The sequence below is a fragment of the Schistocerca piceifrons genome, chromosome X (genome assembly GCF_021461385.2).
Source record: "Schistocerca piceifrons isolate TAMUIC-IGC-003096 chromosome X, iqSchPice1.1, whole genome shotgun sequence".
In the NCBI taxonomy this organism is placed as follows: domain Eukaryota; kingdom Metazoa; phylum Arthropoda; class Insecta; order Orthoptera; family Acrididae; genus Schistocerca; species Schistocerca piceifrons.
Window position 1 is genome coordinate 211,639,447 of NC_060149.1, and position 15,203 is coordinate 211,654,649.

Below are 15,203 nucleotides of genomic sequence, written 5' to 3' on the forward strand. Positions count from 1 at the left end.
AGGTCGACGGGCACGTGCACCTTCCGCCGACCACTGGCGACAACATCGATGTACTGTGGAGACCTCACGCCCCACGTGTTGAGCAATTCGGCGGTACGTCCACCCGGCCTCCCGCATGCCCACTATACGCCCTCGCTCAAAGTCCGTCAACTGCACATACGGTTCACGTCCACGCTGTCGCGGCATGCTACCAGTGTTAAAGACTGCGATGGAGCTCCGTATGCCACGGCAAACTGGCTGACACTGACGGCGGCGGTGCACAAATGCTGCGCAGCTAGCGCCATTCGACGGCCAACACCGCGGTTCCTGGTGTGTCCGCTGTGCCGTGCGTGTGATCATTGCTTGTACAGCCCTCTCGCAGTGTCCAGAGCAAGTATGGTGGGTCTGACACACCGGTGTCAATGTGTTCTTTTTTCCATTTCCAGGAGTGTATTCCGCCCTCACAATCATATTCCGCACATCAAGACGCTTCTTCGAACCCAAACTCAATAAGATAAAGTCAATGTTGTATGAATTCATGTAAACGATATGCAAATAACTAATAAATCGCTAGTGCACACCATGACTGAAATACTCGATGCTGGCGTACACACACACATTCCAGACACGACGGTCACAGGAACTTTTAGTTCGAGAGAGGGAACCGCACGCCAGGAGGCCAGTCCCAACCCATCTACGTCGGCCGGTGGACGCCCGTGGAGCAGACAGAGTTCGCCCGAGGGAGGGAGGAACGACCCTGTGTTCGGCTTAAAAGCAAATTCCGCTACATTGTGTGGGAGCGGCCAGCCTACGCATTCTTTACACATAGCACGCAGTTTCAGAGATTTTCACAGGGAGACAGCAAACGCCAAACGCTGATACTACAGATTTCCGGATTGGTCGTCTTAAACGGAACGTCATTCTCCCGTTTTAGAAGAGCAATGCTGATTGGCAGACGATATTTCTGACGCCTTGAGCTGAAGGAGTAATGGAAGAGACCGAAAGATATACCTCTTCATGTCTGGCGTGGAGAGGCGCGGTTCTGTTGTCGCTCTTGGAGCGAGGAACAAGTCTCTCCTCAGTACTTCACTGGGAGAGCATCTCTGACGAGAGGGAATCGAAGTGCGACTCTCTATATTGAGTCCTTGCGATTAAGCATTGTTCACTGTGTTGGCTGACACACTTATTGTACAGTGTGAATGGACAGTTATAGTTAAACGACTGCGAGCGAATTTTTGAGTGGCATCGTGGTGGACTGGTTATCTGACTAGTGTACCATGCCAATAGTTAGACTAGGGGCGAATAGGAATCCTTGACTTCATCAAGGCGTAGGGAGAGTTTGATTGGCGAAGGTCAATCCAGACAGAACGAGAGTTATTTTATTTGTCAGCAGTCATTGCTGCTTACGGTATTGTGCGCTACAGCTGTTGTGAGCCCCATATTTCCTCCACAACAGTACACTTCACTGCATTTCACACGCGACAGCCTCCACCATACCTAGGAACATTCTAAAGGATAATTATTCAAGTAAAGTAGGCGCGCCTCTCAGCCATTCTGCCAAGTCAACAACAATCTTAAACTTTGTATAGAAATTTCATTAGTGAATCCTATCCTTGAGAGGTAACTTCACATTCCGAAAAGAACCAGGATATAACTTCTTCAATTCATAACTAAAAAAGTGCCATTGTGATTTCTCAGAATTTTTGCAAAATAAATAATAACTTTCGTTAGTTTCATGTTTTTCTTACACTAACTAGCACTACTCCAGTACCCAAGTATCCCACTAGTTACGTAAGAAATTTTGTGAGTTTTTGTGTCATTTCCTTACAGCGGACGACTCCAGAAGATATTTATTGCTGAAAGTTTTTCAGGTATTTCTCTTTAGAACGTTAGGAGCATCTGTCTGACTTCTGAAGTAGTATGAGGGTGGAAATAGCATCTTGCAGGAGCCACAGGGTAAAGGGTACATCTCAGATTAATCAGAAGCGCAAAATAACAGAATCTCAGATCAACCCCACGCTCACAATTTGCTTGACATTTATCATTGTAAGTTACACACACCAGTAGAGAGTTTCTCAACACATCTTCAAATCCGTTTATATAGATTTATAGTAGAGTTTCGTGAGGTATCAGCATATGTGTTTCTACATTCAGTTTCCACCTGTTGTCTTGATCAATAATTAATTTGATCTTTGTAGTAGTTTTGTGTGGAAAACAACTTTGACGTATCAATAAGTATCTCTGACGTACCATTGTAAGTTTACAGTTTAGCTCTTTGCATAACGAACAGCGTTATACAAAGGTCTCGTAACAACGATTGTTCTAAACTTGCTTAATAGATATTCATAGCGAACACTATTACTTCTAGAATGAGATTTTCACTCTGCAGTGGAGTGTGCGCTGATATGAAACTTCCTAGCAGATTAAAACTGTGTGCCCGACCGAGACTCGAACTCGGGACCTTTGCCTTTCGCGGGCAAGTGCAATAGCAACTGAGCTACCGAAGCACGACTCACGCCCGGTCCTCACAGCTTTACTTCTGCCAGTACCTCGTCTCCTGCCTTCCAAACTTTACAGAAGCTCTCCTGCGAACCTTGCAGAACTAGCACTCCTGAAAGAAAGGATATTGCGGAGACATGGCTTAGCCACAGCCTGGGGGATGTTTCCAGAATGAGATTTTCACTCTGCAGCGGAGTGTGCGCTGATATGAAACTTCCTGGCAGATTAAAACTGTGTGCCCGACCGAGACTCGAACTCGGGACTTTTGCCTTTCGCGGGCAAGTGCTCTACCAATTGAGCTACCGAAGCACGACTCACGCCCGGTACTCACAGCTGTACTTCTGCCAGTACCTCGTCTCCTGCCTTCCAAACTTTACAGAAGCTCTCCTGCGAACCTTGCAGAACTAGCACTCCTGAAAGAAAGGATATAGCGGAGACATGGCTTAGCCCAAGCCTGGGGGATGTTTCCAGAATGAGATTTTAACTCTGCAGTGGAGTGTGCGCTGATATGAAACTTCCTGGCAGGTTAAAACTGTGTGCCCGACTGACACTCGAACTCGGGACCTTTGCCTTTCGCGGGCAAGTGCTCTACCAACTGAGCTACCGAAGCACGACTCCCGCCCGGTACTCACAGCTTTACTTCTGCCAGTACCTCGTCTCCTGCCTTCCAAACTTTACAGAAGCTCTCCTGCGAACCTTGCAGAACTAGCACTCCTGAAAGAAAGGATATTGCGGAGACATGGCTTAGCCACAGCCTGGGGGATGTTTCCAGAATGAGATTTTCACTCTGCAGCGGAGTGTGCGCTGATATGAAACTTCCTGGCAGATTAAAACTATGTGCCCGACCGACACTCGAACTCGGGACCTTTGCCTTTCGCGGGCAAGTGCTCTACCAACTGAGCTACCGAAGCACGACTCACGCCGGTACTCACAGCTTTACTTCTGCCCCCAGGCTGTGGCTAAGCCATGTCTCCGCAATATCCTTTCTCTCAGGAGTGCTAGTTCTGCAAGGTTCGCTGGAGAGCTTCTGTAAAGTTTGGAAGGCAGGAGACGAGGTACTGGCAGAAGTAAAGCTGTGAGTACCGGGCGGGAGTCGTGCTTCGGTAGCTCAGTTGGTAGAGCACTTGCCCGCGAAAGGCAAAGGTCCCGAGTTCGAGTGTCAGTCGGGCACACAGTTTTAACCTGCCAGGAAGTTTCATATCAGCGCACACTCCACTGCAGAGTTAAAATCTCATTCTGGAAACATCCCCCAGGCTTGGGCTAAGCCATGTCTCCGCTATATCCTTTCTTTCAGGAGTGCTAGTTCTGCAAGGTTCGCAGGAGAGCTTCTGTAAAGTTTGGAAGGCAGGAGACGAGGTACTGGCAGAAGTACAGCTGTGAGTACCGGGCGTGAGTCGTGCTTCGGTAGCTCAGTTGGTAGAGCACTTGCCCGCGAAAGGCAAAAGTCCCGAGTTCGAGTCTCGGTCGGGCACACAGTTTTAATCTGCCAGGAAGTTTCATATCAGCGCACACTCCGCTGCAGAGTGAAAATCACATTCTGGAAACATCCCCCAGGCTGTGGCTAAGCCATGTCTCCGCAATACCCTTTCTTTCAGGAGTGCTAGTTCTGCAAGGTTCGCAGGAGAGCTTCTGTAAAGTTTGGAAGGCAGGAGACGAGGTACTGGCAGAAGTACAGCTGTGAGTACCGGGCGTGAGTCGTGCTTCGGTAGCTCAGTTGGTAGAGCACTTGCCCGCGAAAGGCAAAGGTCCCGAGTTCGAGTCTCGGTCGGGCACACAGTTTTAATCTGCCAGGAAGTTTCATATCAGCGCACACTCCGCTGCAGAGTGAAAATCTCATTCTGGAAACATCCCCCAGGCTGTGGCTAAGCCATGTCTCCGCAATATCCTTTCTTTCAGGAGTGCTAGTTCTGCAAGGTTCGCAGGAGAGCTTCTGTAAAGTTTGGAAGGCAGGAGACGAGGTACTGGCAGAAGTAAAGCTGTGAGTACCGGGCGTGAGTCGTGCTTCGGTAGCTCAGTTGGTAGAGCACTTGCCCGCGAAAGGCAAAGGTCCCAAGTTCGATTCTCGGTCGGGCACACAGTTTTAATCTGCCAGGAAGTTTCATATCAGCGCACACTCCGCTGCAGAGTGAAAATCTCATTCTGGAAACATCCCCCAGGCTGTGGCTAAGCCATGTCTCCGCAATATCCTTTCTTTCAGGAGTGCTAGTTCTGCAAGGTTCACAGGAGAGCTTCTGTAAAGTTTGGAAGGCAGGAGACGAGGTACTGGCTGAAGTACAGCTGTGAGTACCGGGCGTGAGTCGTGCTTCGGTAGCTCAGTTGGTAGAGCACTTGCCCGCGAAAGGCAAAGGTCCCGAGTTCGAGTCTTGGTCGGGCACACAGTTTTAATCTGCCAGGAAGTTTCATATCAGCGCACACTCCGCTGCAGAGTGAAAATCTCATCCTGGAAACATCCCCCAGGCTGTGGCTAAGCCATGTCTCCGCAATATCCTTTCTTTCAGGAGTGCTAGTTCTACAAGGTTCGCAGGAGAGCTTCTGTAAAGTTTGGAAGGCAGGAGACGAGGTACAGGCAGAAGTAAAGCTGTGAGTACCGGGCGTGAGTCGTGCTTCGGTAGCTCAGTTGGTAGAGCACTTGCCCGCGAAAGGCAAAGGTCCCGAGTTCGAGTCTCGGTCGGGCACACAGTTTTAATCTGCCAGGAAGTTTCACTATTACTTCTGTTTGATTTCGTTACTTCCTCATTTATGACTTATACACTCTGTCTTGCCCCTCCTTGACAGTATATCATCACACAAACTAAAAAAGTATTTAAGCGTTTAAAGATTTAAATATTTAACTATTTGTTTTGCATTTCAAAAATGGTTCAAATGGCTCTGAGCACTATGGGACTCAACTGCTGAGGTCATTAGTCCCCTAGAACTTAGAACTAGTTAAACCTAACTAACCTAAGGACATCACACACATCCATGCCCGAGGCAGGATTCGAACCTTCGACCGTTGCGGTCTCGCGGTTCTAGACTGCAGCGCCAAAACCGCGCGGCCACTTCGGCCGGCTGTTTTGCATTTATCTTTTGCATTTTACTACTTGCCATTTTCCATTTAACCGTTTACGTTTTACCCATTAAAACCTAGTAGCTGAGTCCCCCAGTAGATGACATGCTCACTAGCTGACACCCCTTAACAAGTGTTATTAAATCGTACATAGTTCCCAGAATGACTCTGATGTAGAAAATTTCTCTAAAATATGCAGTTCAATGACAGTAATTTCCATTGTGTGACAGCATGACTTAGCATTATTAGCAGACAATCGCAAAAGTATTGTACTGAAAGATGAAGGTAATGCCCTTGCGTGGTGTGTGTGTGTGTGTGTGTGTGTGTGTGTGTGTGTGTGTGTGTGTGTGAGCTAATGTAATGTTTGATAAATAGTGCCGCAAATACTTCTGAACATGTACATCTACATCTACATCCATACTCCACAAGCCACCTGACCCGGTGTGTGGCGGAGGGTACGTTGAGTACCTCTAACGGTTCTTTTTATGATCATTCCATTTTAAATCACTCCTAATACGTACTCCCAGATAATTTATGGAATTAACAGCTTCCAGTTGCTGACCTGCTATATTGTAGCTAAATGATAGGGGATCTTTCTTTCTATGTAGTCGCAGCGCGTTACACTTGTCTATATTGAGATTCAATTGCATTCCCTGCACCATGCGTCGATTCGCTGCAGATCTTCCTGCATTTCAGTACAATTTTCCATTGTTACAACCTCTCGATATACCACAGTATCATCCGCAAAAAGCCTCAGTGAACTTCCGATGTTGTCCACAAGGTCATTTATATATATTGTGAATAGCAACGGTCCTACGACACTCCCCTGAGGCACACCTGAAATCACTCTTACTTCTGAAGACTTCTCTTGATTGTGAATGACATGCTGCGTTTTGTTATCGAGGAACTCTTCAATCCAATCACACAATTGGTCTGATAGTCCATATGCTCTTACTTTGTTCATTAAACGACTTTGGGGAACTGTATCAAACGCCTTGCACAAGTCAAGAAACACGGCATCTACCTGGGAACTCGTGTCTATGGACCTCTGAGTCTCGTGGACGAAAAGCGCGAACTGGGTTTCACACGATCGTCTTTTTCGAAACCCATGCTGATTCCTACAGAGTAGATTTCTAGTATCCAGAAAAGTCACTATATTCGAACATAATAAGTGTTCCAAAATTCTACAACTGATCGATGTTAGAGGTATAGGTCTATAGTTCTGCACATCTGTTCGACGTCCCTGCATGTGGTTGGCAGTAAACAAGATTTCCACCAGCACTATCTTCAATGTTTTAAATTTACTGCATCCACCATCATGAATTTTTAAATTTACCACCATCTTTAATTTTTATATTATCTACCATCCGCAATCTTTAATTACTAAGTTTCCTACCATTTTTAATTTTTAAATTTCCTGCCATCTGTTGTGTTTAATTTTTAAAATTTTCATCATCTACCATATTGATGACATGACTGAGAAGAGGGTGCAGCGAGTGACATCACAGTCTACTAGTGTTCCTCGTTGCCCTGCAGATTCGACTTAAATAAATGCAGGTTGTTGGTAGAATATTAAAAAGATGCAGGTATATATCTGTATACTATAAGTGAGTTGTATGGGCTCCCGTATCAGTATATTTGGTTTGAAACCTCTTGTGTTTCATTACCTAGCTACGGCACCTCTGACGTCTCTCTAGGTGGCGCCCTTGTTGCACCTCCAGTAAGATATGAGCACGCGTGCAGCTGAACTAGGGGTCTGTCTGCAGGGGGTTGAGTGTAGGAAAGAGTCGCTCTGGATCGCGACCTAAGCTTGTTGGCCGTGGAGGTCTGTTGGCCGCGTTCGGATGCAGGATGTTAATTTTGAAGAGCATGCCTTCACCTACTGTTGAGTCGCCGATTCCTTCCGCCAATGCAGTAGTGGCCTATATTCTGGAGTTCGACTACGGCTGTTCCCTTCTGTCTTGGTGGACGCGCCGACGTGCACTGACTTAATTCTCCGAGGCCTGACGCAGGAATAACGGTAAGCACAATTTCCTGTGTGCGGTAAAGTGTTCGCCACGGTTTATGAAATCCCGTGTGCTTTTGCTACTGAGTTTCGTTCGATGTTATTGCAGTAAGCTGATATGGTTTATACTACTGGCCGTTGTTTTGGCTCAAATCGTTAACGTCTAACTTTGTAACTGTTTTGTTTATGTAAGAAATTTTCGATGTTTAAAGTGTACTGCAACTTGTGTGTGATGTTTGTGTGTGAGACTCTGCGCGAATGGACCATAAGAAAATTTAAAATCAACGAAGTGAAGCAGACTCTTACACATGGACAACATCACATAGAAATGGCATAACAAACACAAAAAAACGCACTAGAAAATGGGAATCATTTCCCGAAACGCGTCATGGGGAAAGTCAAATAAAGAAAATCGTGACTGGTAGCAGAAGAATTATTTATAAACAAACCTATTGTTTTCACAGTCGCAGACTTTCAGAACCATTTATAATGGATTAAATCGGAAGGTGTGTCAGCTTCCCGGTAACAGCAATGTGTCTGAATTAAACATTTATTCGACAGTAAGATGGCTTCTGTATTACCTTGTATCGTCTGTTAACCTTGATCTACAAAGATTTCTCTTTAACTGCATTCTTGGTGCGTGTATTTTCTGGATGTAGGTATGTTTAAAAATTTTATTGTCAGTGAACTTTGATCTGTAGAAAGATTTGCCTTTACCTGCACTACTGGTGCGTGCACTATCTGCGTTTGGGTACCTATAACATTTTTCATCGTCAGTTAAGATTAAAAGAGCCACGTGTTATTTGTCATTTGTATGTTATGTAAATTTAATGTATTTCCTATATGCTATGCTTTAAAACCCCCCCATGAACCATGGACCTTGCCGTTGGTGGGGAGGCTTGCGTGCCTCAGCGATACAGATAGCCGTACCGTAGGTGCAACCACAACGGAGGGGTATCTGTTGAGAGGCCAGACAAACGTGTGGTTCCTGAAGAGGGGCAGCAGCCTTTTCAGTAGTTGCAAGGGCAACAGTCTGGATGATTGACTGATCTGGCCTTGTAACAATAACCAAAACGGCCTTGCTGTGATGGTACTGCGAACGGCTGAAAGCAAGGGGAAACTACAGCCGTAATTTTTCCCGAGGGCATGCAGCTTTACTGTATGATTACATGATGATGGCGTCCTCTTGGGTAAAATATTCCGGAGGTAAAATAGTCCCCCATTCGGATCTCCGGGCGGGGACTACTCAAGAGGATGTCGTTATCAGGAGAAAGAAAACTGGCGTTCTACGGATCGGAGCGTGGAATGTCAGATCCCTTAATCGGGCAGGTAGGTTAGAAAATTTAAAAAGGGAAATGGATAGGTTGAAGTTAGATATAGTGGGAATTAGTGAAGTTCGGTGGCAGGAGGAACAAGACTTCTGGTCAGGTGACTACAGGGTTATAAACACAAAATCAAACAGGGGTAATGCAGGAGTAGGTTTAATAATGAATAGGAAAATAGGAATGCGGGTAAGCTACTACAAACAGCATAGTGAACGCATTATTGTGGCCAAGATAGATACGAAGCCCATGCCTACTACAGTAGTACAAGTTTATATGCCAACTAGCTCTGCAGATGACGAAGAAATTGAAGAAATGTATGATGAAATAAAAGAAATTATTCAGATTGTGAAGGGAGATGAAAATTTAATAGTCATGGGTGACTGGAATTCGAGTGTAGGAAAAGGGAGAGAAGGAAACATAGTAGGTGAACATGGATTGGGGGACAGAAATGAAAGAGGAAGCCGCCTGGTCGAATTTTGCACAGAGCACAACATAATCATAACTAACACTTGGTTTAAGAATCATGAAAGAAGGTTGTATACATGGAAGAACCCTGGAGATACTAAAAGGTATCAGATAGATTATATAATGGTAAGACAGAGATTTAGGAACCAGGTTTTAAATTGTAAGACATTTCCAGGGGCAGATGTGGACTCTGACCACAATCTATTGGTTATGACCTGTAGGTTAAAACTGAAGAAACTGCAAAAAGGTGGGAATTTAAGGAGATGGGACCTGGATAAACTAAAAGAACCAGAGGTTGTACAGAGATTCAGGGAGAGCATAAGGGAGCAGTTGACAGGAATGGGGGAAATAAATACAGTAGAAGAAGAATGGGTAGCTTTGAGGGATGAAGTAGTGAAGGCAGCAGAGGATCAAGTAGGTAAAAAGACGAGGGCTAGTAGAAATCCTTGGGTAACAGAAGAAATATTGAATTTAATTGATGAAAGGAGAAAATATAAAAATGCAGTAAGTGAAACAGGCAAAAAGGAATACAAACGTCTCAAAAATGAGATCGACAGGAAGTGCAAAATGGCTAAGCAGGGATGGCTAGAGGACAAATGTAAGGATGTAGAGGCCTATCTCACTAGGGGTAAGATAGATACCGCCTACAGGAAAATTAAAGAGACCTTTGGAGATAAGAGAACGACTTGTATGAATATCAAGAGCTCAGATGGAAACCCAGTTCTAAGCAAAGAAGGGAAAGCAGAAAGGTGGAAGGAGTATATAGAGGGTCTATACAAGGGCGATGTACTTGAGGACAATATTATGGAAATGGAAGAGGATGTAGATGAAGATGAAATGGGAGATATGATACTGCGTGAAGAGTTTGACAGAGCACTGAAAGACCTGAGTCGAAACAAGGCCCCCGGAGTACACAATATTCCATTGGAACTACTGACGGCCGTGGGAGAGCCAGTCCTGACAAAACTCTACCATCTGGTGAGCAAGATGTATGAAACAGGCGAAATACCCTCAGACTTCAAGAAGAATATAATAATTCCAATCCCAAAGAAAGCAGGTGTTGACAGATGTGAAAATTACCGAACTATCAGCTTAATAAGTCACAGCTGCAAAATACTAACACGAATTCTTTACAGACGAATGGAAAAACTAGTAGAAGCCAACCTCGGGGAAGATCAGTTTGGATTCCGTAGAAACACTGGAACACGTGAGGCAATACTGACCTTACGACTTATCTTAGAAGAAAGATTAAGGAAAGGCAAACCTACGTTTCTAGCATTTGTAGACTTAGAGAAAGCTTTTGACAATGTTGACTGGAATACTCTCTTTAAAATTCTAAAGGTGGCGGGGGTAAAATACAGGGAGCGAAAGGCTATTTACAATTTGTACAGAAACCAGATGGCAGTTATAAGAGTCGAGGGACATGAAAGGGAAGCAGTGGTTGGGAAGGGAGTAAGACAGGGTTGTAGCCTCTCCCCGATGTTGTTCAATCTGTATATTGAGCAAGCAGTAAAGGAAACAAAAGAAAAATTCGGAGTAGGTATTAAAATTCATGGAGAAGAAATAAAAACTTTGAGGTTCGCCGATGACATTGTAATTCTGTCAGAGACAGCAAAGGACTTGGAAGAGCAGTTGAATGGAATGGACAGTGTCTTGAAAGGAGGATATAAGATGAACATCAACAAAAGCAAAACAAGGATAATGGAATGTAGTCTAATTAAGTCAGGTGATGCTGAGGGAATTAGATTAGGAAATGAGGCACTTAAAGTAGTAAAGGAGTTTTGCTATTTGGGGAGCAAAATAACTGATGATGGTCGAAGTAGAGAGGATATAAAATGTAGGCTGGCAATGGCAAGGAAAGCGTTTCTGAAGAAGAGAAATTTGTTAACATCCAGTATTGATTTAAGTGTCAGGAAGTCATTTCTGAAAGTATTCATATGGAGTGTAGCCATGTATGGAAGTGAAACATGGACGATAAATAGTTTGGACAAGAAGAGAATAGAAGCTTTCGGAATGTGGTGCTACAGAAGAATGCTGAAGATTAGATGGGTAGATCACATAACTAATGAGGAAGTATTGAATAGGATTGGGGAGAAGAGAAGTTTTTGGCACAACTTGACCAGAAGAAGGGATCGGTTGGTAGGACATGTTCTGAGGCATCAAGGGATCACCAATTTAGTATGTGAGGGCAGCGTGGAGGGTAAAAATCGTAGAGGGAGACCAAGAGATGAATACACTAAGCAGATTCAGAAGGATGTAGTTTGCAATAGGTACTGGGAGATGAAAAAGCTTGCACAGGATAGAGTAGCATGGAGAGCTGCATCAAACCAGTCTCAGGACTGAAGACCACAACAACAACAACATGCTTTAAAACCAATCCGGTTACTGTGTATTGGTTAATTCATTTGCGTTGGAATTGTTCTTCGCTGCTCTTGTGAATAGTTGGTTATGATTGTTGATTTGCTAATGGTTACATTCTTATTTTAAAGCTTGTGTAGGAGTATCTGTTTTCTTGCATATTCTGTTATCTTGAAAGATTTCTTTAATGATTAACGTGTATGCTCGTAGTGATCTTTGTAATATCGATGAACAAGTAGCCAAAATAGCCAAAATCATTGTGAGATCTGGTCAGAGCCTCTGAGGCAAATTTTTAATATTATGGAGTTCGCAGAGTTTGCATGGTTTTAAAATTCCATGTACTATTATAGAAACTGTAATTTAAGTTTTGGACTCAGTAGCGAATAAGAATTTCCCATCGTTGTTGATGTTACATTTGGCCTCTGTGATAAATAAATGTGCTTAAAGGATTATTTTCTTTATGCTCGGCATCCGACCACTCCCAGATCCTAGCTTCTTACTATTTCACAAGTCCACTTGATTCAAGCAGTCCTATGGAGACGGACTGGTTGTTGGAATTTTGCGTTGTACTTTTGTACATTTTTCAAACCATTAGAATCTTTTTAAACAATTAGATTCAAACTAGTATCCTTTTAAATGTTTAAAAACAAACATATTTGTTCTACTAATATTTGTTTATTTCGAACTGGTTTTCGGCAAATTTGGAAACAAGTTTTTAGCATCCACAAGATACACTAGTACCTAGGAAACGAAACATTAGAAACAAAGCTACTATCAACCTACATAGAGTCTTGGGCGTGATATTATGTGAGATAACTAAAATCGAGCGCTCATCACTCCTGTAAACACCAGACATCTTAAGTTACAGTGTTAAATTACAGTTACAAGATAGATATTATACAACGTAGTACATAAGGGAAACACATAATATTCAAGTATATAAGTTGTGTAAAGACAATACTAAAAGTTATGAGGAAATACGCAGCAAGTTATATGACAATTCTATTGTGGTAGAGGTATTGAGGTCTGAGAGTATGTGGCTCTTTGACTAGATCATGGCTTAAAAGGGGGGGGGGGGGGCGCTAAACTGTAGCTGATTTAGGCCAAAGTGAGTGTTTTGAGCTAAATAAGGGTGTTTGAGGTAAATAAGCATTTAGCTTAAATCTCTTGCCAGATTCTAAATGATCAGGTACAGCTGAGCTGATTGCATCCCCACTCATAAGCGTCACAGTATCCGATCAACCAGCCACATATCATAGTAATACCTGACCCCTCGACCCCCCCCCCCCTCCCAACAAACTCACTATCCCTTGATGTTTTTTCTCCAATAAGACGTTGCGGCGAGTCAAATTGATGCATTAATTATTACTGAAGCGCAGATACCTTACGAAGTGTGATGTGGGTGATAAAACAACGATGGCGGAGGGTCTGGCGCGTCGCTTGAGACACCCCAGGAGTCGCTTGCTGCGTCCGCTGACTCAGCCGCCGAGACACCTTTTAGTGCACCCGGCGCGGTGGGGCCGCCCTCACCTCAGGGTGAGTGGCGGACTGCAACGCGTTCGCGTCGCTCGAGGAGGAGGGCCAATGTGGAGGCTGGCCGGCTGGCCTCGCCCGTTCATCCTGTCAGTGGGCAGGTGGCCGCTCCTTCAGCAGGGCCCGAGCAGGCACAGAGGGGCAAAGGCTTGCTGGTTATTGGAAGCTCCAACGTTAGGCGCGTGATGGAGCTCCTTAGGGACATAGCGTACAGGACTGGAAAGAAATCCAACGTGCACTCGGTTTGTCTGCCGGGGGGCCTCATCCACGATGTGGAGGCGGCCTTGCCTGCGGCTATCGAGCATACGGGGAGCAGTCGTCTGCAAGTAGTTGCTCACGTCGGCACCAACGATGCCTGTCGCTTGGGTTCTGAGGCGATCCTCAGTTCGTACAGGCGGCTGGAGGATAATTTGCATAGCACAGCATCTTCTTCCTGTCAGTTAAATTTCGCGTCTGTAGCACGTCATCTTCGTGGTATAGCAATTTTAATTGCCAGCAGTGTATTTCTCTTGGTGTTTCCATATTTTTGTCCAACCCTTGTCTATGAACTGTAACCCAGGTATCCACCCGGTCTTTTCGTAATTATCGAGAGGGGTGGCGCAGTGGTTAGCAGACTGGTCTCGTATTAGGGAGGACGACCATTCAAACTCGCTTCTGGCCATCCTGATTTAGGTTTTCCATGATTTCCCTACGTCGCTTAAGGCATGGATGGTTCCTTCGAAAGAGCACAGCCGCTTACCTTCGCCATCCTTCCTTAATGCGAGCTTGCGCTCCATCTCTAACGACCCCGTTGTCGGCGGTACGTTAAACACTAATCCCCTCCTCGTCCTTTTCGTAATTAACACGTCGAGGAAAGGTAGCTGGCTCTCTTTTTGAAGCTTCATGATGAATCTTAATTAGGATAGAGTTTAAATGTTTCAGGAACTCTTCAAATACTTTCCTTATATGTGCCCACACTACAAACGTATCATTCACGTATCGAGAGAATCACGTTGAATTGAACTTGGCGGGTTCTAGTGCTTTTGATGAAAGTGTTTCATGTATAGGTTCTCCACGGTTATCCACCGCCACACCATCGATTGGGTCATAATGTTTCCGTCAAGCAGAAAATAAGTTGACGTTGGAAAGTGCCTTAAAAGTTCAATGAAACAATCACCCAACTTTTCTGTGATTAGTTCCAAAGATTGGGAAGTGAGATTAGGAGTACATCGAAATTGACAATATTATCCTTATCGCGCAACCGCAACTGACTGAAATGAACCTGTACATGGAACACTTGGAAGAAAAGGCACCAGAATTCGCACAATTTCAAACCAACGTATTTCTAAAGGCTGCAAAATAATTAACACGGTTTTAAATAATTAAGAAGCTTAACTCTAAACAATAAAGTGTAGAAAATGTTATATTCTTAATGAACCATAGTAAATGTTATTAGTCCATATTTTATTCAAAGGAAACCGTAATTATAGTTCTTTCACTAGTTAATTACAATCATAAGTTCTCCAATAGTATGTCACATCAAAATAAGTACAAAATGCCCTGTTTCACACCCTATACTGACAATACTAGGTTGGCGGATACTGCGAAATGGTACCGACCGCAGTCGTAAATTTTAGGAGGGTTTAATAATCCAGGGTTAAAATCTGAATTACCTGGGTTAGAACTACTTACATGATCGGTTTTCTAATTAATAAAAAGTTTCATTTTATCTATTAAGAAATTATATACCCATACCGTTTCCTCTCTTAAAATCAATGAGAAAATCATATGTTGTTGCATGACACAATACCATAAATGAGAAACTGGCCTAAAGCTCTGTCTCAGAAATGACGTACTGTTGCAATGATGAACTGTTTCCTCGTATAGTTGCTGCAGGGCAGCGGAAATCTGCTGTTATTGATCTTAATTACCCCAAATTAAGTAACCTTTTGATATGCAGTAATATCTCAGTTTTATTATCCAGTTGAAAAATGTGTCCCACTGACCCGTAACA